This window comes from Heterodontus francisci, chromosome 22, assembly GCF_036365525.1.
Source record: "Heterodontus francisci isolate sHetFra1 chromosome 22, sHetFra1.hap1, whole genome shotgun sequence".
Lineage (NCBI taxonomy): Eukaryota > Metazoa > Chordata > Chondrichthyes > Heterodontiformes > Heterodontidae > Heterodontus > Heterodontus francisci.
The window spans coordinates 72,857,665-72,879,609 of record NC_090392.1 but is presented as its reverse complement, the minus strand read 5'-3'; the positions used below and the strand labels follow the sequence as shown (position 1 = coordinate 72,879,609).

At 43.5% G+C, this 21,945-nt stretch overlaps 1 long non-coding RNA gene across 1 annotated transcript; it reads right to left on the bottom strand.

The window, feature by feature from the left end:
- Positions 1-1,514: 1,514 nt before the first annotated feature.
- On the bottom strand, positions 1,515-21,744 carry LOC137381437 (uncharacterized). Its single transcript, XR_010977178.1, has 3 exons — positions 21,593-21,744; positions 16,162-16,264; positions 1,515-2,076 (listed from the first exon to the last, which is right to left on the bottom strand). It is a non-coding gene; the product is annotated as an uncharacterized lncRNA (long non-coding RNA).
- Positions 21,745-21,945: the final 201 nt, after the last annotated feature.

Sequence of the window (21,945 nt, the reverse complement as noted above, 5' to 3'; positions counted from 1 at the left end):
CCTCCCTCTCAGGTGGAGATAAATGATCCCATGCATGATTCGAAGAAAAGGAGGAGTGTTCTCTTGGTGTCCAGGACAAAATTTATCCTTCACCACGATCACTAAATGTGGCCATTATAACATTGCTGTTTGTGGGAGCTTGCTGTGTGCACATTGGCTGCTGTGTTTCCTACATTACAACAGTGACTTCAGTTCAAAAGTCCTTCATTGGCTGGAAGGCACTTTGGGACATTAAGGTCATGTGAGGTGCTATATCAATGTAAGTTCATTCGGAAACATTTAGGGTATCATTGTTTACAAGAATAAATTGAAACTTCCTGCTGAGTCACATCAATAATTAACCCCAGAAAAAAAAAGATTATTAATCTTTATTCCAGGAAAGTACCTAGAGGTTTAAAGTTATATTTTTAAGTTAGAACTTTTACATATCTGTTAATGTTTAACGATCTTGTAAACCAATTAATAGATGACTTTGCATATCAAGGCACTTTATGCTGTACTTCACGAGCATTATTCATACCAAAGGAAGCTCTTTAAATTAAAACGAGTGTGTTACCTTTTAGGTCTTATTTGGTAATGACTAATTTTGTAAAATCGACAGACTTTCCTTCCTAATCTTTTCCCCTTGTCTCCATTTATGGAACTTCTTGATGATCAGTCCTCAAGTTACCTTTTACTACTTTGAACTGTTGTCGCCTTGACTTGCTCTCACAGTTTAACCTTTTCCATACCATGTACTGTCTTATATACTTCTCACAGATCTTCTCGCAGACACATGAGCCTGAAGTTTACTGTGAGCTTTGGGACCCTGACATCAGGGTGAAAAGCGGGTCCCAAGCTCATACTTGCTGGCAACGGAACCGGTTTGGCCATTGTACTGCAGGTGACCTCCTAATTGGCTGCCTCTGGGCCCACCATCCAATTAAGGATGGCAGGCAGGCTGCGGGAGAGGTGGTCGCAGCTGAGGCAGGCAGGAGACCTCGAAGCCCCGAAAGGTAAGTTAAAAAAAAGAAATGAAAAATTCAGGGGGCCGAGAGTTGGAGGGAAAACCACTCTGGGAAGATTGTTGGGTCCGCGGGCTTTGCCTTTCCTGCCTGCAGCCCCCTCTAAGCCCATGGAGCCTCTGGCTCCAATGGAACCCCAGCCTGTCACCTCCATGAAGCTGGTGATCTCCCCTTGCAGCAGGGGGTTGTTCTGCCACTGTTGAAACACCGGCAGCTCCAGTAAATGGTGCTTAATGGGCAAATCGGCTGCCCGCCTCCTTGGAGCGAGCAGCTGCACCACACCTATCCTGCCGCTGGCAGTAAATCTGCATCGGGGAATTGACCTGACACAGCTCACCACTATTTTATTGGTCCCCCAGCCTGCCACCCCGGGGCTGGGAAAATCCTGCCCTATCCTTTCCAGACTGAAAACTCCAGGGGTAAAATTGGTCTTCAGTGGTGGTGCAAAATGGGCACTTAAAAATCAACAGCCCCTTTGACAACACCCCTCCCCCCCACCCACTCACCCAGTTAACTTTTCCGTTGACTTAATAGTCTATTGATAGGGAGTCATGAGACATTGGCAGCTGAAGCTGAACAGTTTCAACTTTAGGAGGCTCTGGGGTGGTCAGTGCCTACGTAGGTAAGATAACAAACAAAGGGAAACGAGTGGAAGTGCTCTTCATAGATAACATTCCTTTGCATGGCCTTTATTGTTCTTGATTGTCACATTACTGTTAATATTATGTTTAGCTGTTAAAGATCAGAGATTGAGTACCTGCTGTTCACCAAAGCTATGATCTATTCCAGTTAAAGATTGCTTGAAGCATTTGAAAAGGTAATTGAAAGAGCTAAGTTTTAACACGGGTATATGCACAGAAACTTCTGTAGCTATTCCATCTCCAGTCCAGTCTTTGTGTGCACTCTGCCTGCTAAAGCATCACTTTGCTCTGATAAAAACCCAAAAGTAGTTGTGATACCATAGCATGTAATCCATCTGACAGCTCTTCGGTTGTATGAGTTGGCAATATCTGTACGTTGCGGGCGTTTACAAAAGTCTAAGATGGCACTTAAACCAAATAGACAGATAGGCCTGGAGAAACAAATGGAAAGAAAAATCACTTGGTTAGAAAGTTACAAAGTATTTCCAGAAACAGGCTATTCGGCCCATCAGGTCCATGCTGGTGTTTATGCTCCACTCGAGCCTCCTCCCACCCCACTTCATCTAACCCCATTAACACATCCTTCCTTCCTTTCTCTCTTATGTGTTTATCTAGCTTCCCCTTAAATGTATCTCTGGCTGATTTTGAATGTTGAAAATGTACTTTAAATAGAGAACAAATAGATTTCTGGAAAGAGGAGTCTGCACTAACTTTAAAAATCTTTAAGGGTAAAAAGAATGTCGCAGCCACTTCCTGTCCATCTACTGTCAGCAGTATCGAATGTTATAGTACACAAGGGTAAGAATTTCTTTAAAAAAATGATTCACTAGAAATACCAGAGTAGCAGTTCATAAATGCACTTGCAATGTTGCTACACACAGTGACCAAAGGAATTTACACTCGACTTCCTTGCAAGTTGATACATTTTCAGACAAAACAACCTCGTGCTGATGCAAATACTAATGTTTTAATATTTACATTCCTCAAAAGAAGTTGTCAATACATTTAGTACTATTTGGGTGCAAATACTGAACATGCTCATACCAAATTCTAATCTGCACTTTTTTTTTAAAAAACACCGGTGTTAACCCATTGTGAGGGGAATATTTAATGCTCAGTAAGACCATGACAAAATACAAGATACCGTTCATAAACCTGCAAAATATGCATCTAAATGGCAAATTCATTTCTGTATAATCGAGTGCAAAGTTGTGCACTCACTTGAGGCTCATTTTATTTTCTTGCACCATTTAATTCTGCAATCATGGTCTAAGTTACATAACCTGATCACATCATATATTCATGTCTTTTTTATTCGTTCATGGGATGTGGGCACCGTTGGCTAGGCCAGCATTTATTGCCCATCCATAATTGCCCTTGAGAAGGTGGTGGTGAGCCGCCTTCTTGAACCGCTGCCGTCCATGTGGGGTAGATACACCCACAGTGCTGTTAGGAAGGGACTTCCAGGATTTTGACCCAGTGACAGTGAAGGAACAGCGATATAGTTCCAAGTCAAGATGGTTTGTGGTTTGGAGGGGAACTTGCAGGTGGTGGTGTTCCCATGCATCTGCTGCCCTTGTCCTTCTAGGTGGTAGGGGTCGTGAGTTTGGAAGGTGGTGTCTAAGGAGCCTTGGTGCATTGTAGATGATACACATTGCTGCCTCTATGCCTCGGTGGTGGAGGGAGTGAATGTTTATGGATGGGGTGCCAATCAAATGGACTGCTTTGTCCTGGATGGTGTCAAGTTTCTTGAGTGTTGTTGGAGCTGCACCCATCCAGGCAAGGGGACAGTATTCCATCACACTCCTGACTTGTTCCTTGTAGATGGTGAGTTACGCGCTGCAGGATTCCTAGCCTCTGACCTGCTCTTGTAGCCATGGTACTTATATGGCTACTCCAGTTCTGTTTCTGGTCAATGGTAACCCCCAGGATGTTGATAGTGGGGGATTCAGCACTCATAATGCTGCTGAATGTCAAAGGGAGATGGTTGAATTCTCTCTTGTTAGAGATGGTCATTGCCTGGCACTTGTGTGGTGCAACTGTTACTTGCCACTTATCAGCCCAAGCCTGGATATTGTCCAGGTCTTGCTGCATTTCTACATGGACTGCTTCAGTATCTGAGGAGTTGCGAATGGTGCTGAACATTGTGCAATCATCAGCGAACATCCCCCCTTCTGACCTTATGATTGAAGGAAGATCATTGATGAAGCAGCTGAAGATGGTTGGGCCTAGGACACTACCCAGAGGAACTCCGGCAGTGATGTCCTGGAGCTCAGATGATTGACCTTCAACAACCACAACCATCTTCCTTTGCACTAGGTATGACTCCAACCAGCAGAGAGTTTTCCCCCTGATTCCTATTGACTCCAGTTATGCTAGGGCTCCTTGATGCCATACTCAGTCAAGTGCTGCCTTGAGGTCAAAGGCAGTCACTCTCACCTCACCTCTTGTGTCCATGTTTGACCCAATGCTATAATGAGGTCAGGAGTTGAGTGGCCCTGGCGGAACCCAAACTCAGCATCACTGAGCAGGTTATTGCTAAGCAAGTGCCGCTTCATAGCACTGTTGACGGCACCTTCCATCACTTATGATCGTGGGTAGACTGATGGGGCGGTAATTGGCTGGGTTGGATTTGTCTTGCTTTTTTGTACAGTGCATACCTGGGCAATTTCCCACATTGTTTCTCCTCATTTTAAAGCCATGATCGTAGCCACTTTCATTCGACTCTTTCAATAAAATGTTCAGTCCTATAATTTCTTTTTAAAGCCTAAAGTCCACTGTCATTCTTGTTTCTCTTTTCTGATTCTTTTCAAAATACAATACTACAGGATTGGATTGAAGACTCTAAACCTAGATTCATCAACAAACTATATAGAACTGAAATAATCGACTTCAACTTGTAGTAAATACCCTGGAGATAAACAAGTGTGTGATTTACCATAACAACCATCATTCAACATTCGCCACAGACTTCCAGTGATGTTTGCTAATTCCAGTTACATCTTGTCAAATAGACAACTATTCGTTGTGCACTTATGTTTTCTGTTTCGCATGCATTACCTTGTACTTGGTTTGGTCTGAAGAGCAAATTTCATTAAGAGATCTCATAGAACTACATAGCACAGAAAAAGGCCATTCAGCCCATCATTCCTCTATGAAAGAGCTATTCAATTAGTTGCATTCCCCTTCTCTTTCCTCATAGCCATACATTTTCCAATTCTCTTTTGAAAGTTACTATTGAAGCTGCATCCCTTTCAAGCAGTGCATTCCAGATCCATACCCTCATCCATATTACTGAACAACATTCTAAACAGTCAGGAACCAGAATCAGAAACCCCACAGAATCCTACTGCACCCGAGTCACACTTCAGCTTCAGATCACAACAGTGTCCAACAGTATAACAAAAATTGACCTGCCACAGCACCAAACCCTCCCACTTCACAAATGGATATATTGGGCTGGATTTTGCCGAGATCGCCAGGACTCCAGTGTTGGGCTCAATTCTGTGTCAGGAGCTCAGAAGTGACCGTGGCGTGAGATCGCTCACAATCTTTGGATTCGGGGAGAGCGGGGTGGGAAAGTCCCAGAACGTGGCACCGGGTCAGGATCCAATGTGATTCTTCCCTCTGCCGGCTTTCCCCAGGCGAGATTTAAGGAGAGTGGATAGTCCCTGATGGTCTGGCAGGGAAATAATTTAGAAGTTGTTGAGCTTGTTAAGAAGCCACTTGAGAAGCCAGTTAGCACTGAGTCCTGGATTCCCTAGATACGAAAGCTGTTTCCCCATCTGTCAGCAACTTGCCAGGGTTACCATTGTGAGTGCACAGCAAGAGGAGCTACCTCAGTGAAAGCTGTGAAAGCTTTGGTCAGTTACACTGAAGTGCTACAGCCATGGCCAGTTGAGAGGCTGCTGTTTGTCATGTGTTATTTGTGTGATGTTAAGCAACACAATGAGGTATGTGGATTCCATGCCTTGCAGATCTCTAACAGGTTCATTAGCAGCTACACTAGTGTATACAATACAGACCAAACTATGTACAGAACTTTTGTGTAGGGTGTTACTGTTGCAGAGTGACTATTGCTTCTAGTCACATGACTACATCTTGGTACTTAGTTTATTAGCATACAGAGTTCTTAAAGGGACATCAGTGCTGTATCTCTAAATAAATAAATAATCACTCTTGAAGTGATCATACGACATTGTCCAAAGCTCTTCTCTCAGGGATTGTTTTCACTGCTTGACAGGTGATTGCCAACTTCTTGGAAGCCACTTCACCCTGTCGACCATGATACCCACTTTCAGCTGCACTGCCCTGCTGCCAGCCTTCACCATGGCAAGGGAGCAGCTCCGCTGAGGGGCAGAAGCAGAGGGTATGCCACTGCCAACTGCTGCAGCAGCAGCAGGAGCAATACCAGCACCAGCACCAGCTGCCTTCTTCTCAGCCACATGCCCCTCCACAGGGGAGATGAGATGGACACCTAGATCCAGCTAGTAGAAAGTGAGACTCCCAAACACAGGGTCTACAGGCAGAGAATTCTTTCTGCCGACATTTCTGAGCACCAGTGCCTCAGGAGGCTCAGGATCTCAAGCCAGGTTGCTGCTGACATCTTCAGCCTCCCGGAACAAGACCTCCTTCCCAGTGGGCACACATTGCTAATGGTCGACTAGGTTCCTGTCACTGGAGGCCCAACCCCTCTCCCTACCCCCACACTGTGTCGCTGCCTCTCACCAAGTTGCATGCTCTCTTCTTCTGCAAGCCGAGAGCTGTAAGAACTGATAATGACTTTTTTGTAGGGGAGGGAAGCACACTATTTGTTCATTTGTGGACGGTAACTGTATGGATGCGAGAGGGCAATGGGCTGAGCGTTGTGTGAATGTTGGCTGGTTATTTGGGGATGTGAGGTTCCTGCAGGGAGAGGAATGAGAGGAGCTGCAGGTGTGGCGACATGAGGCATACTGTACAGGAGAATTCTGGGCAAGTTGGAATGTGGGGCTTGGCACCTGAAAGTGTAACGCCACTCACTTGTCATGCCCTCCTGAGGTCCTACATCCTCGGTGCAGTGTCTCCAGGTTAGAGGGTCCACAGTCTGGCTGCTAACTTCTTCAGCCACTTTCTCATCCACACTTGGTTGGTTAGAGAGGCTGTCCTCCTCCCGTCCTTGGGAGAGCTCACTAGGCTGCAGCAACGTAGCTCAGCTCAACTGGACCTCCAGATAAAAAAAGAGAGAGCTGAGGGAGGGGGGAGGCAGTAGTGGTGGGGGGTGATTGCCCAGGTCTCCTCTCCATTCCTGTGGGTGCTGGAGCCTAGAAAATCCAAGTGCTGGTGAGCTTTTCTGACACATGCCACAGTCTTGTGAAATAGAAATCCTTCCTTTTGCAGAGTAGATGGGTCATCGCACCCACCTCCCCCAATTAATCAGGGAGCCTGGAGGTGGACTCTTAATAGGTTTGTTCTGGTAAAGAGCAACTACATAGCCCGCACATCGAGGATTCAGGTTCCAACTCAAAAATGATCCCACCGTTGCACCGGAGACTAAGGCGGTAAGTTTCCTCCCTTTATCTATTTCATCTTTTTGATACAGTGCTTTTGCCTCCTCCACAATTACCTTCCTTTTTTCCTCATGGCCAAAGGATCACAGTAGTATAACAGAAACCACTGCACCCCTGCCAGTGTTGATTCCACAATAGAGCACCCTGTTTGGGTTAGTTGATCTCAATTAGAAACGTAGAAACATAGAAAATAGGAGCAGGACTAGGCCATTTGGCCCTTTGAGCCTGCTCCACCATTCATTATGATCATGGCTGATCGTCCAACTCAGTAGCCTATTCCCGCTTTCGCCCCATACCGTTTGATCCCTTTAGACCCAACAGCTATATCTAACTCTTCTTGAAAACATACAATGTTTTGGCCTCAACTGCTTTCTGTGGTAGCGAATTCCTCAGGCTCACCATTCTCTGGGTGAAGAAATTTCTCCTCATCTCAGTCCTGAAAGGTTTACCCCATATCCTTAGACTATGACCCCTGGTTCTGGACTCCCCCACCATCGGGAACATCCTTCCTGCATCTACCCTGTTAAGTCCTATTAGAATTTTATAGGTTTCTATGAGATCCCTCCTCACTCTTCTGAACTCCAGCGAATATAATCCTAACCGACTCAATCTCTCCTCATACGTCAGTCCCACCATCCCAGGAATCAGTCTGGTAAACCTTCGGTGTACTCCCTCTATAGCAAGAACATCCTTCCTCAGATAAGGTGACCAAAACTGCACACAATATTCCAGGTGTGGCCTCACCAAGGCCCTGTATAATTGCAGCAAGACATCCCTGCTCCTGTACTCAAATCCTCTCGCTATGAAGGCCAACATACCATTTGCCTTTTTTACCGCCTCTTGCACCTGCATGCTTAGCTTCAGCGACTGGTGTACGAGAACATCCAGGTCTTGCTGCATATTCCCCTCTCTCAGTTTATAGCCATTCAGATAATAATCTGCCTTCCTGTTTTTGCTATCAAAGTGGATAACCTCACATTTATCCACATTATACTGCATCTGCGATACATTAGCCCACTCACTCAACTTGTCCAAATCACCCTGAAGCCTCTCTGCATTCTCCTCACAACTCACCCTCCCACTCAGTTTTGTGTCATCTGCAAATTTGAAGATATTAAATTTAGTTCCCTCGTTTAAATCATTAATGTATATTGTGAATAGCTGGGGTCCCAACACCGATCCCTGCGGTACCCCACTAGTCACTGCCTGCCATTCGGAAAAAGACCCATTTATCCCTACTCTTTGTTTCCTGTCCGCCAACCAATTTTCTGTCCATTGCAATACACTACCCCCAATCCCAGGCGCATTAATTTTACACACTAATCTCTTATGTGGGACTTTGTCGAAAGCCTTTGAAAGTCCAAATAAACCACATCCACTGGCTCCCCCTCATGAACTCTACTAGTTACATCCTCAAAGAATTCTAGTAGATTTGTCAAGCATGATTTCCCTTTCGTAAATCTATGCTGACTCTGCCTGATTCTGCCACTGTTCTCTAAGTGCTCTGCTATAAAGTCTTTGATAATGGACTCTAGAATTTTCCCCACTACCGACGTCAGGCTGACTGGTCTATAATTCCCTGCTTTCTCTCTACCTCCCTTTTTAAATAGTAGGTTTACATTAGCTACCCTCCAATCTGTAGGAATTAGGGTGGTAGTGATGGTACTACAATTAGTCTCAGCAACATGGGCTAGTGTTCCCAATGCTAATCGCTTTCTAGTGATCCTGTTGGAAATACAATGGTGAGGGGGGAGGGGGTGAACCCAAAGTTAGGCTGCTGTTAGGGAGTTGACTATGGTAGGGCCCAAAGTCAAACACGTCACTGATGCCAACTATCCGGGCTCACATGAAAAATAAATTTCTACTTTGGTGCAGTGTTGGAGAGTTGCGCTGCCCATAGGACCACATTTCAGAGAGTCACAACCTTCAGTTCTGATGAAAGGTCACAGACCTGAAATGTTAACTCTGCTTCTCTCTCTCCACAGATGCTGTCTGACCTGCTGAGTATTTCCAGCGGTTTCTGTTTTTACTTCAGTGGTGGGTTGGGGTGAGCGAGGGAGCGAGCATTGGAGAAAAAAAAATCAATGGAGAATATGTATCTGTCTATGACAAAATATGTATAATACCTAGAAATATATAAAACAAAAATGAGCACATTACGAATCTTAAGGGGTAATTTTAACCCCTATCCATCCAACAGAAACTAAGTTAAAACTGGTTGATACACCTAAATTGTCAACATCCCACTCCACTCCTGCAGTCGTCTATATTAACCTGCTCTTCAAAGCAGGCGGCAAAGACACTCCCCTGAAACAGAGAGGGTCCATCGCAAGTATGTTGAGTTTGGAAGTTGTTGTGTCTTTCCTACTGGTTGAATCTAGTGGGAAGTGGAGCCAAGGACCAGAACAAGCCCAGAAAGAGGTTATTTTCTTTTAATAAAAGCTTTCTTTGTAGGGCCAGGAGGAATGACTTACTGGAATACTGGAGACTTTGGCCTTGGCCTTCTGCCTAGTTACATTCTGCTCCCACCCAAAGGCCAACTGCTGCTTCCTTCCAATTTCAGGGGGTATGCAACTGACCAGCGTCATGCAGATGAGGCCTGGGGGTTAAAATCACATGGCTCTCACCTGCCCAATTTCTGCTCAGGGTTAAAATCAGGGCTTTAAGGTCAATTTTGTTTTTCACTTGTGACTAATAAATATTTTTTATAATGTTACTGCTATTCTTAGGAATTCACATTCTGAATGAAAATTCAGCCCAATGCGCCATAGATAAGTAAAATAATGCACTTCAAAAGCAGAAAAATTTAAAAAGAGATTGAGACTGAAAAACTCTAAAAAGACCTTAACAAAGAAAAGGTTAACTTCTACAAATATTGAACAAGAAAGTTTAAATAGAATACTAGCACACTTCGATTCGTTTTTAAATCACGTAAAACAGTACAGAGCATGCAACCTTTTGCATATTTAAAAGACCAAGGGCTAGGCAGCTGCATGTGGGCACAAATATTTGTTTACACATGTTACCTTCTATAAAACAGCACAATAGGAGTATATTCATCAGCAAAAGCTATTAATAAAGTGTAGCAGTATTTCCTACACAAAGCACACGAGTTCAAAGCAGGCAACAAAAGATAACATCAGTCAGCTTTGGCCTGGCACAGCTAAGCTCACATTTTATCCAAGAGCTTTTAACAAAATCACAACATGCTCTCTACAACCGACATCAATCCCACCTCATTCACCCAAAATCTCACTCTGCTTTTATTCTTTATTTCTGCCATGGATTTGAGTTGTGCTTTCTTTTGGATAAAAAAGAAATGTAAACAAATGTATTAAGAGGTTACAGATATGCTAAGCCTTTATTCCAAAGCTCAGGTCTGTCACCTGCTTTGTCATTTTTAAGCATTTAAGCCCATGCATGTGCCACAACTTTACAGCATCCTGCCTTATATAATGAAGTGGTTACTTAGGGAAAATAAGGAACTGTATGCAGAACTGATGAAAATGCTTGATTATCTACAATAATAATGTGTTTATATTGCGACCACCAAATTGCATTTATTTAGCGCTTTGAATGTAATAAAGCATCCCAAGGCGCTTCATAGGACTGTCAAACAAATATTGGACACTGAACCACATAAGGAGATATTAGCTGACCAAAAGCTTGGAGAAGAGGGAGGTATCAAGGAGCATCTTAAAAGGACGGGAGACAGGAGGTGGAGAGGTTTAGGGAGGGAGTTCCAGAGATTTGGGTCTAGACGGCTGAAGGCATGGCTGCCAATGGTGGAGAAAAAGGAAGGGGAATGCACAAGAGGCCAGAATTGGCAGAGCACAGATTTCAGAATATTGTAGGGCTGGATAAAGTTACAGAGGTAGGTAGGGGCGAGACCTTAGAAGGATTTGAAAATAAAGATGAGAATTTTAAAAGAGATGTTGCCAATGTAGATCAGCAAACATACAGTTGATAGGTAAGTTGGACTTGTTGTGAGTTAGGATATGAGCTTTGGATGAGCTCAGACTTACAGAGGGTAGTAAATGGGAAGTTAGCCTGGAGAGTATTAGAATGAGAACATTAGAACATTACAGTGCAGTACAGGCCCTTCGGCCCTCGATGTTGCGCCGACCTGTGAAACCATCTGACCTACACTATTCCATTTTCATCCATATGTCTATCCAATGACCACTTAAATGCCCTTAAAGTTGGCAAGTCTACTACTGTTGCAGGCAGGGCGTTCCACGCCCCTACTACTGTCTGAGTAAAGAAACTACCTCTAACATCTGTCCTATATCTATCACCCCTCAACTTAAAGCTATGTCCCCTCGTGTTTGCCATCACCATCCGAGGAAAAAGACTCTCACTATCCACCCTATCTAACCCTCTGATTATCTTATATGTCTCTATTAAGTCACCTCTCCTCCTCCTTCTCTCCAACGAAAACAACCTCAAGTCCCTCAGCCTTTCCTTGTAAGACCTTCCCTCCATACCAGGCAACATCCTAGTAAATCTCCTCTGCACCCTTTCCAAAGCTTCCTCATCCTTCCTATAATGCGGTGACCAGAACTGCACACAATACTCCAGGTGCGGTCTCACCAGAGTTTTGTACAGCTGCAGTATTGGAATATTTGAGTAGGGAGGTATCAAAGGAGATTGTTTGCAACAGGTGTTCAGTGAGGTGAAGCTCGAGCTGAAAGTAGGTGGTCTTGGTGATGGAGAGGATATTGGGTTGGAAGCTCACATCAAATTAGAACGCCAAGTTTGCAAACAGTCTGGTTCAGCCCCAGACAGTATCTAAGGAGGGGGATAGAGTCAAGGTCTCAGAATGGAATTTGTGTTGAGGACCAAAGAATCTGCAGAAACTGATCCTATCCAGGTGCAATGTACTTGCTACATCTGAGGATAAGGATAAAGACTGTTGGAAGGATAGCCGAAATGCGGACTATTGCGCCTGGGAGTAGGAGGTTGTCCAAAGAGAGGAGGGGGTGCAGGAAGGAGGAGGAGGAGGAAGATGAGAAGGAGGGGAAGTGTAATGGGATAATTGTAGGAGATTGAATAATTAGAGGGACAGATAGCATTCATTGTAATGCAGGATCAAGAGTTCCACATGGTATGTTGCCCGCCAGGTACCAGGATCAGTGACACCTCAAACCGGCTTAAAAGGATGTTGGAGAGGGAGAGAAAGGTTTCTGTCATTGTGATTCATGTTGGGACCTACAACAGAGAAGAGTAGGCAAGAGGTCCTGTTCAGAGAGTACCAGGAACTTGGAGCTAATTTAAGGAACTGGACCTAAAGGGTTATAATCTCTGGACTATGACCCAAACCACTTGCAAATTTGTGTAGGGATAGGCAGGTTAGGGAGGTGAACATGTGTGTGGGAAAGAGGGGTTCCATTTCATGGGACACTGGCACCAGTGCTGGGACAGGAAAGAACTGTACCATTGGGACAGGCTCCACTTGAAACAAAACAAGAAATGCTGAAAATACTCAGCATTCTAGAGTATTTCCAGCATTTCTTGTTTTTATTTCAGATTTCCAGCATCTGCAGTATTTTGCTTTTATCCACTTGAACCAAACTGGGATCAGGGTTCTAAAAGAATAAATAAGGTAATCACTGGGATTTTAACTAGCAAATGTGGGGAAGACTCATGTGGAAAAGGGAGTGTTAATAATAGTTTGAGAACAAGCAAAAGGGAAGAGAGTAGAGCAACAGTCAGAAATTGCACTTCAGACATCTCCGGCAAAGGGAAAACTAAAAGATGTAAAGTAATTAAATTAGGAGAGAGAAATAAAAAATGAGTGAGTAACCTTTATGAAACACTGGCTCAGTCTCAACTGGAGTATTGTGCCCAATTCTGGGCACCACACTTTAGGAAGAATGTCAAGGCATTAGAGAGGGCACAGAAAATATTCACAAGAATGGTTCCAGGGAATAGGGACTTCAGTTATTTGGATAGTTTGGAGAAGCTGGGGCTGTTTGCTTTAGAGAAGAGGAAGAGGAGATTTGATAGAGGTGTTCAAAAGAATGAGGGGTCTGGACAGAGTAGATAGGGGAAAAAATGTTCCCATTGGTGAAAGGATGGAGAACCAAGGAAAACCAAGGTGATTGGCAAAAGAGGCAATCTTAGATATGAGGAAAAACCTTTTTTACACAGCTAGTGATTAGGATCTGGAATGGACTGCCTGAGTGTGTGGTGGAGGCACATTCAATTGAGGTCTTCAAAAGGGAATTGGATAATTATCTGAAGAGAAAGAAATTGCAGGGTTGCATAGAAAGGGCGGGCAGGTTGCTCTTGCAGAAAACCAGCATGGACACAGCAGGCCAAATGGCCTCCTTCTATGCTGTAACCATTCTGTGATTCTATAAAAATATTAGAATGGAAGGACAAGTTAGGGTGTCTAGCCCAAATAAACATCCTTTATACAAATACTTAGAGTATAAGGGACAAGTTGAATGAATTGCAGGTGCAAATTCAATGTGGAAGGTATAATATGGTAGTCGTTACTGAGATATGGCTGCAAAATGGTCAGGACTGGAACTAGATACACCAGGTTATAAGGTCTACAGTAAAGAACGTGAAAATGGTAGAGGGGAGGGGTAGCATTAGTGATGAAGGATAAGAGGATATGTTGAGAGGTAAGCTTGCACTGGAGGCTTTAAGGGTAGAATTAAGAAATAGAAAAGGATTTAAGGCTGTAATGGGAGTTGTGTACAGGCCCCTAGTAGCAGCTGAGAACTGGCAGATTTTATAAATGCATTGATTAGACAAGCATTGTGGAAAACCAGAGTGGTTTTAATGGGAGATATTAATTTTCATATAGATTAGGATTAATAAGTTAGCACATGTCAGAAATGCAGTAAATTCCTTGAGTGTGTCTGAGATAGTTTTCTGCAACAATATGCCCTAGAGCTAAAAAGAGGAATGCTATATGAGTTTAGTAATGAGTAATGGGTCGGATTTAGCCTGATGGCACGTGTACATTTATCCAATAGCGATCATAATATGATCAAATTCATCGTAGTGTTTGAAAAGGAGGAACATGAAACAGCTACTAAAATTCTAGATTTAGATAGGCAGTCTTCAATATGATGAGACAGAGACTGTCCATGGTAAACTGGGCAAATCTGTTCATGGGTAAGATGACAGAAGATCAATGGGAGCAGTTTTAAAAAGAATTCAATGTGCTACAGAACCAGTTTATAGCCCTAAGTAGCAAGACCTTGCCAAAAGAAAGCCATGGACAACTAAAGAGATAAGATCCAAAAACAAACTTGAAGTATACAAAAATGCAAAAAAATTGCACAGATCCTGGAGAATGGGAGAGATACAAAGGGCAGCAAAGGGTGACAAAGAGATAGTAAGAGCTACAAACGGAGTATGAAAAGAAATGTGCAAGTGATATCAAAATCAACGCAAACATTTTTACGATTATATTAGAAAAAAAGAGGGCAGTCAGGAGCAATGTGGGCCCTTGTGAGAGTCAAGAGGGGAAATCAGGGAATTATAGGCCAGTTACCCTAACATCTGTTGTCAGGAAATTACTAGAGTCTATAATTAAGGATAGCGTGACTAAATGCCTTGAAAATTTTCAGCTGATCAGAGCGAACTAGCATTGATTTGTATCGGGTAAGTCATGCCTAACGAAGCCGAGTTATTTTTTTGAAGAACTGACTAAAGTAGACAAGGTAATGTCTATGGATGTTATTTATATGCACTTTAGAAGGCATTTGATAAAGTCCCTTTAAGAGACATTAGCTAAAATTAAAGCTCATGGAATTGAAGGCAATTTATTGACCTGGTTCAGAAATCGGCTGGGCGGCAGGAGACAGAGAGTAGGGATCATGATCTAAATGACATACAAGCTGCACGTTGATTGAGTGGAAGCCCTTATGGTTTACGTATTCAGTTGCTCTCCCGATGGGAGCCTTGATGGCCACATGGGTGCAGTCTATGACCCCTTGCACCTGTGGGAATTCCACAATGGAGCCGAAACCGAAGGCCCTCTTGGCCTGACTTTCAGGCTCCGTCGTGAAGCGGACATAGTCACCGGCCCTTCGGTACAGGGCATCGGTGACCTCCCTAATGCAGCGGTGCACTGCTGACTGTGTGACCCCACAAAGGTCTCTGGTGGGCCCCTGAAATGATGCAGAGGTGTAAAAGCTAAGCCACTGTCACTTTGAGGACCACAGGCATCGGATGTCTCCCGAAGCCCATGGGCTGCATATCATCATTGAGCAGGGCACAGAGATGTGTCACCGCCTCACTCAGCATCCGCAGTCACCTCTGACACCGGCGCTCTGACATCTGCAGGTATGTCACGCGGGACCTGTAGGTGCACGGCGATCTGTAGTGGCGAGCTCTCTTTGGGTGCTGCTGCTGCTCACTACCGGGGGCCTCCATGTGGGCTGCAACTGCCTGTTGGTTTTGCCTGCACTGCAAACAGATCCTCACGAGAAGCGGGAAAATGCATAAAGGGTGAAACATTTCAATCACCAAGTTGCAATTAAACTTGGTTCCTTCACTTCTTTGAAAGTACCTAACAGGGCAGAGATTGATGTTGACTGGTACATCAGGTGCTTTCATGCATCAACTATGTGGCATGGCATGACACTGCCCATCTTAATTCCCACTCAGAGTGGCACGGGATGACCACATAAAGACTGCATTGACTGGCCCACCAGACATATTAGCTTCACACGTCTACTGATTCTGTCACTCTCCCCACATACAGGGTGACTGAAGGGCCACTGCTCCTTCACTGACAAAGGCAAACAGTGGCAAAGAGCGGACAACCTTTACAGAGGGTGGAAAAGCAGTGGCTCCCTACATGGCTGCAGACGTGCCCCCTGTAATCCCATCCCCCCTCCCACCTCCCTTCCAGTATGCACTTGTGCCCCCTATGATACCATCCCCCTCCCACCTCCCTTCAAGTATGCAGAGTTGAGACACCAGTATATCCAGACTTACCTGCACTGTGAGTGAGTACTCCTGCTTCTGATGTCCTGGCAGCTTTTCATATTCGTGAACGCGACATCACGTGACAACCGCCCATTCAACGAAAAATTCGGAACTGTGGAGTGAGAGGCAGCGGGATGCATAATCAAGAAAGGTAAGTAGTGTTCTACATATGGTAATTGGGATGCCACTGGCGAGCGGCGGTGGGGCCGCACTGAAGTCCCTCCACCGCCGGTAAAATGCAACGGCACCCTCTTGGCATCGAGGGTTGAGGCGGGCCTCTCCCAACAGAATTTTCCAGGCCCCCCCACCACAACCCCTGCCATCAGAGGGTTGATAAAATTCAACCCCTGGACTCCAATGATTAAATTATGATGAGTAATTGGACAAACTAGGGTTGTATTCTCTGGAATTTAGAATGTTAAGGGTTTATTTGATCAAAGTTTTCAAGATATTAAGGGAACAAATAGGTTAGATAGAGAGAAACCATGGCTGCTGATTGGTGAGTCTGGACTAGGAGGCACAGTCTAAAAATTAGAGCCAGACCTTTCAGCAGTGAAATTAGGAAACATGTGGCATTGCACTATTGATCAAGGAGTCAATTATTGCAGTAAGGAGGGATGTTATCTTAGATGGTTCCGCAAATGAGGCCATATGGGTAGAACCTAAAAACAAAAAGGGGGCAATCACTTGCCTGGCAGTTTACTACAGGCCTCCAAATAGTCAGGGAGAGATAGAGGAGTAGATATGTAGGCAAATCTCAGAGAGGTGTAAAAATAATAGGGTAATAATAGTAGGGGATTTCAACTTCCCCAATATTAACTAGATAATCTTAGTGCAAAAGGCTTATAGGGAACAGAATTCTTAAAGTGCATATAGGAGAGCTTTTTGAGTCAGCACATAGAAAGTCCTACAAGAAAAGGGGCAGTACTGGACCTTAACCGAGGGAATGAAGCCGGACAAGTGTTAGAAGTATCAGTTGGGGAGCATTTCAGGGATAGTAACCATAAGAGTGTAAGATTTAAGGTAGTTATGGAAAAGGACAAAGATGGACCGGAAATAAAAGTACTGAATTGGGGAAAGGCCAATTTCAATATGATAAAACAGGATCTGGCCAAAGTGGACTGGCTACTTGTAGGAAAGTCTACATCAGGCCAATGGGAGTCATTCAAAAAGGAAATAGTGAGAGTTCAGGACCAACATGTTCCCGTAAAGGTGAAGGGTAGGACCAACAAGTCCAGGGAACCCTGGATTTCAAGGGATATAGAGGATTGGATAAGAGAAAAAAAGGAGGCTTATGGCAGATTCAGGGGGCTGAAAACAGTGGAGGCCCTAGAGGAGTATAGAAAATGTAGGGGGTATTTTAAAAAGTAATTAGGAGAGCAAAGAGGGGCATGAGAAATCACTGGCAGGCAAGATAAAGGAAAATCCCAAGGCATTTTATGACTATGTTAAGGACAAAAGGATAACCAGGGAAAGAGTAGGGCCCATTAGGGACCAAAATAGCAATGTGTGTGTGGAGCTGGAGGATGTAGGTGAGATTTTAAATGATTACTTTTCATCTGTGTTCACTATGGAGAAGGACAATGTAGGTGCAGCGATCAGGGAGGGGGATTGTGATATACAAGAACAAATTAGCATGGAAAGGGAGGAGGTATTTGCGGTTTTAGCGGACTTAAAAGTTGATAAATCCCCAGGCCCAGATGAGATGTATCCCAGGCTGTTAAGTGAGGCAAGGGAGGAGATAGCAGGGGCTCTGACACAAATTTTCAAATCCTCTCTGGCTACAGGAGAGGTGCCAGAGGATTGAAGGACAGCGAATGTGGTATCATTATTCAAGAAGGATAGCAGGGATAAACCAGATAATTACAGGCCGGTGAGTCTAACATCAGTGGTAGGGAAGCTATTGGAAAAATTTCTGAGGGACAGGATTAATCTTCACTTGGAGAGGCAGGAATTAATCGAGGATAGTCAGTATGGCTTTGTCAGGGGAGATCATGTCTAATAAATCTGATTGAATTTTTCGAGGTGGTAACTAGATGTGTAGATGAGGGTAAATCAGTTGATGTAGTCTACATGGACTTCAGTAAGGCTTTTGATAAGGCCCCACATGGGAAATTGGTTAAGAAGGTAAGAGCCCATGGGATCCAGGGCAATTTGGCAAAGTGGATCCAAAATTGGCTTAGTGGCAGGAGGCAGAGGGTTATGGTCGAGGTTTGTTTTGCAATTGGAAGCCTGTGACCAGTGGTATACCACAGGGATCGGTGCTGGGACCCTTGCTGTTTGTAGTGTACATTAATGATTTAGACGTGAATATAGGAGGTATGATCAGTAAGTTCGCAGATGATGCGAAAATTGGTTGTGTCATAAAAAGTGAGGAGAAAAGCCTTAGATTACAGGATGATATAGATGGGCTGGTAAGATGGGTGGAGCAGTGGCAAATGAAATTTAATCCTGAGAAGTGTGAGGTGATGCATTTTGGGAGGACTAACAAGGCAAGGGAATATATAATGGGTGGTAGGACCCTAGGAAGTTCAGAGTGTCAGAGGGACCTTGGTGTACTTGTCCATAGATCACTGAAGGCAGCAGCACAGATAGATAAGGTGGTTAGGAAGGCATATTGGATACTTGCCTTTATTAGCCGAGGCATAGAATATAAGAGCAGGGAGGTTATGATGGAGCTGTAGAAAACGCTAGTTAGGCCACAGCTGGAGGACTGTGTCCAGTTCTGGTCGCTACACTATAGGAAGGATGTGATTGCACTGGAGAGGGTGCAGAGGAGATTCACCAGGATGTTGCCTGGGCTGGAGCATTTCAGCTATGAAGAGAGACTGGATAGGCTAGGGTTGTTTTCCCTATAGTAGAGAAGGCTGAGGGGAGACCTGATAGAGGTATACAAAATTATGAGGGGCATAGATAGGGTAGATAGGAAGAAATGTTTTTGCTTAGTGGAGGTATCAATAAACAGGGGGCATAGATTTAAGGTAAGGGGTAGGAGATTTAGAGGGGATTTGAGGAAAAAATTTTCACCCAGAGGGTGGTTGGAATCTGGAACGCACTGCCTGAAGAGGTGGTAGAGGCAGCAACCCTCACAACATTTAAGAAATATTTAGATGAACACTTGAAATGCCATAGCATACAAGGCTATGGGCCAAGTGCTGGAAAATGGGATTAGAATAGATAGGTGCTCGATGGCCACACGGACACGATGGGCTGAAGGGCCTGTTTCTGTGCTGTATAACTCTATGACTTCTACATGCAAAGCCTGGTAGAAGTTTGGAACTCTCTTCCACAAATGCCAACTAATGCTGGATTGATTATTAATTTTAAATCTGAGATTGAAAGATTTTTGTTAACCAAAGATATTGAGGAATTTGGAGCAAAGGAAGTTATTCGAAGTTCAATCACAGATCAGCCAAGGTCTCATTGAATGGCCAAATAGCTTTGAGGGGCTAGTGACCTCCTCCTGTTCCTATGTTCCTAAGATGGAGAATAAATCAGCCAGGGAAACAGGTTCAGAAAGATCCCACTGACCGGAGCTGTAAACAGCCTCGGCGAGTTATCACTATAAAGGCTCACTGCTCTAGTTGGGGTCAGACAAAATCAGTGTACGTCATGAAGAAATAGCTTCTGGCGGGAAAACGGATGAAGAATTGCAAAAAAGCAGTGAAGTACTAGTTATGCCAGAGGCATAATGTATCACTTTGTAAGTGGCAGCTTCAGAAAGCAACAAGGCTTCAGCAGCTGCACTGCAAACACTTTAGGATTAGTCATTTTGCAGGTCATAAAACCTCTGAATCACAGGCAGGTCACCAGTTGGCTCACAGTCAACCATCACTGCTGTGCCCTCAACTAGGACTGAATTTAACAATGAAGAGTGTGCACAGGCAATATGCAAGAGTGTATGAATCTGCAGCAATAAAAATGACAGAAAATAAATTGTAGATATATACAGCAAATAAAGTTATTAAATGAACATATTTTGTCATCTCTCATGCTTTAATGGTGCAAGAGGCATCATTTATTTAAAACTAGTCCAACTGAGCAAATTCATTTACAAATGCCTAAAGTAAATAGTAGGTCCCTCATTTTAAGAATACTCAGTAGAAAATGTCTGATTCCAGAAATCATTAAAGGCTCTGGGCAATGAAACTCTCCTGTATCGGTTTTGCTTGCTGCTTTGTCTCATCTGCAACTGGATCCTCCACACCATCAACCTTCTGAAGTTACATGTCTTGTTACTGCTGCTCAGTCTAGTTGACAGTGATGTCTGAGTCCGTGAAAAAATTCTACAGCATGCAAGAAAAAGATACACTGTCCTGGCTATTAACGGCATTCTATGTTGTCATCGCTCCCAGACCATCATCTCCTCCTGTTCAACAGCAATATAGCTATCAATGCTTTCAGGCAGAAGACTCCTGTACTTTATCCACTTCTTTCAAGGTTATACTAATACTTGAAAAATCTCCCATTTGTTGAAGTTGTTTCCTTCAGTTCACACCAAGGAGTAAAGTGGCCACTTTTCAATTTAACTGTGCAGCTGTCGACTGCTGTATGCGTGCATTATAAATGACTTTAACAGCTAACAAAATCAGATAAGTTTCTCATTATTTAATGAGAGAGTATGGCCCTCAAAGTAGAGGTAAACAGTAATGAATAGCCTATTTACCACTGCTTACTTGCACCCACTCCTTTATTAAAACTTAAATGTTAACTCCCTAAAAGTTTAAAACTCTGTATCTGAATTCTGATTTATTGTACAAGTGATAACTCACTCTAAAATCAAACGGATTAATGAGAAAGTGCAAGATGTTTGATTGAGATTCAACCATGACCTTGATAAAAGGAACAATCCATCAACAGCAGAGAAAGTTTCATAAATCAGTCAAGCATTAAATCCTAAGTTAATATATTGTAATAACTGATTCATCAATTGCCATGATTCACCAATTATTAATAGGTCTGTGATTAGTAACTGAGACTGGGGATCTATATAAACATTGGCTCCACCTAAAATATCTCAGGGAAAAGTTGTAATTTTCAAACAAACTTTTAGATGAAGCTAGGCATGTTTACACATGATTAAAATGATTCAATCTTAATTCTATCATTTGTATGAAAAGTAATTATTACCCAATAGGTTAGAAATTTCCAAAAAATATATATTTATCATTCTTTCCTTTTCGACTATGTAGCACCAGAACACATGGACACACTATGATTAGCCTTTGTAAAATTCTTCCAGGATCATTAAGCTATTTAAAGTGTATAGATTACACAGAGGCTGAAATTCTTAGACATTAGAGGTAATGCACAGACTGTGTAATAATTTGAATCATCAACATTAATGGAGCATCAGACACTTTTGACTAGAATTCCTCACTAATACACAGACACTAACTTTTGGAGATCCCTTCAGATTCAGATGATTTGTGACCCTTACTTCATAACCAAGATAATGATTTCTCAATCCGCTTTGCTGTTGGGATGACCCTCTCAAACTGCAGAACACTTTTCCTTGCTCTCACACGATGACCTGTCCATCTTCGTCAGTACATCATGGTCTCTCTCTCTCTCTCTCTCTCTATTCCTTCCTGAAACTATGTACCCCAGATGGATTATCGTGCACTCTACTATTTATACCAGTTTAGCTGTTGTTTCGACAGTTAAAGATCATGCTTTTGATTGGTCACTCATTAGTGCACTTAATGAAGCAAAGCTCCCAGTCAGCACACACAGTAAACTTGTGTATTCCAGATAATGCAGTGGGAAAAAAGGGGCAAGAAGTTCTGTCTG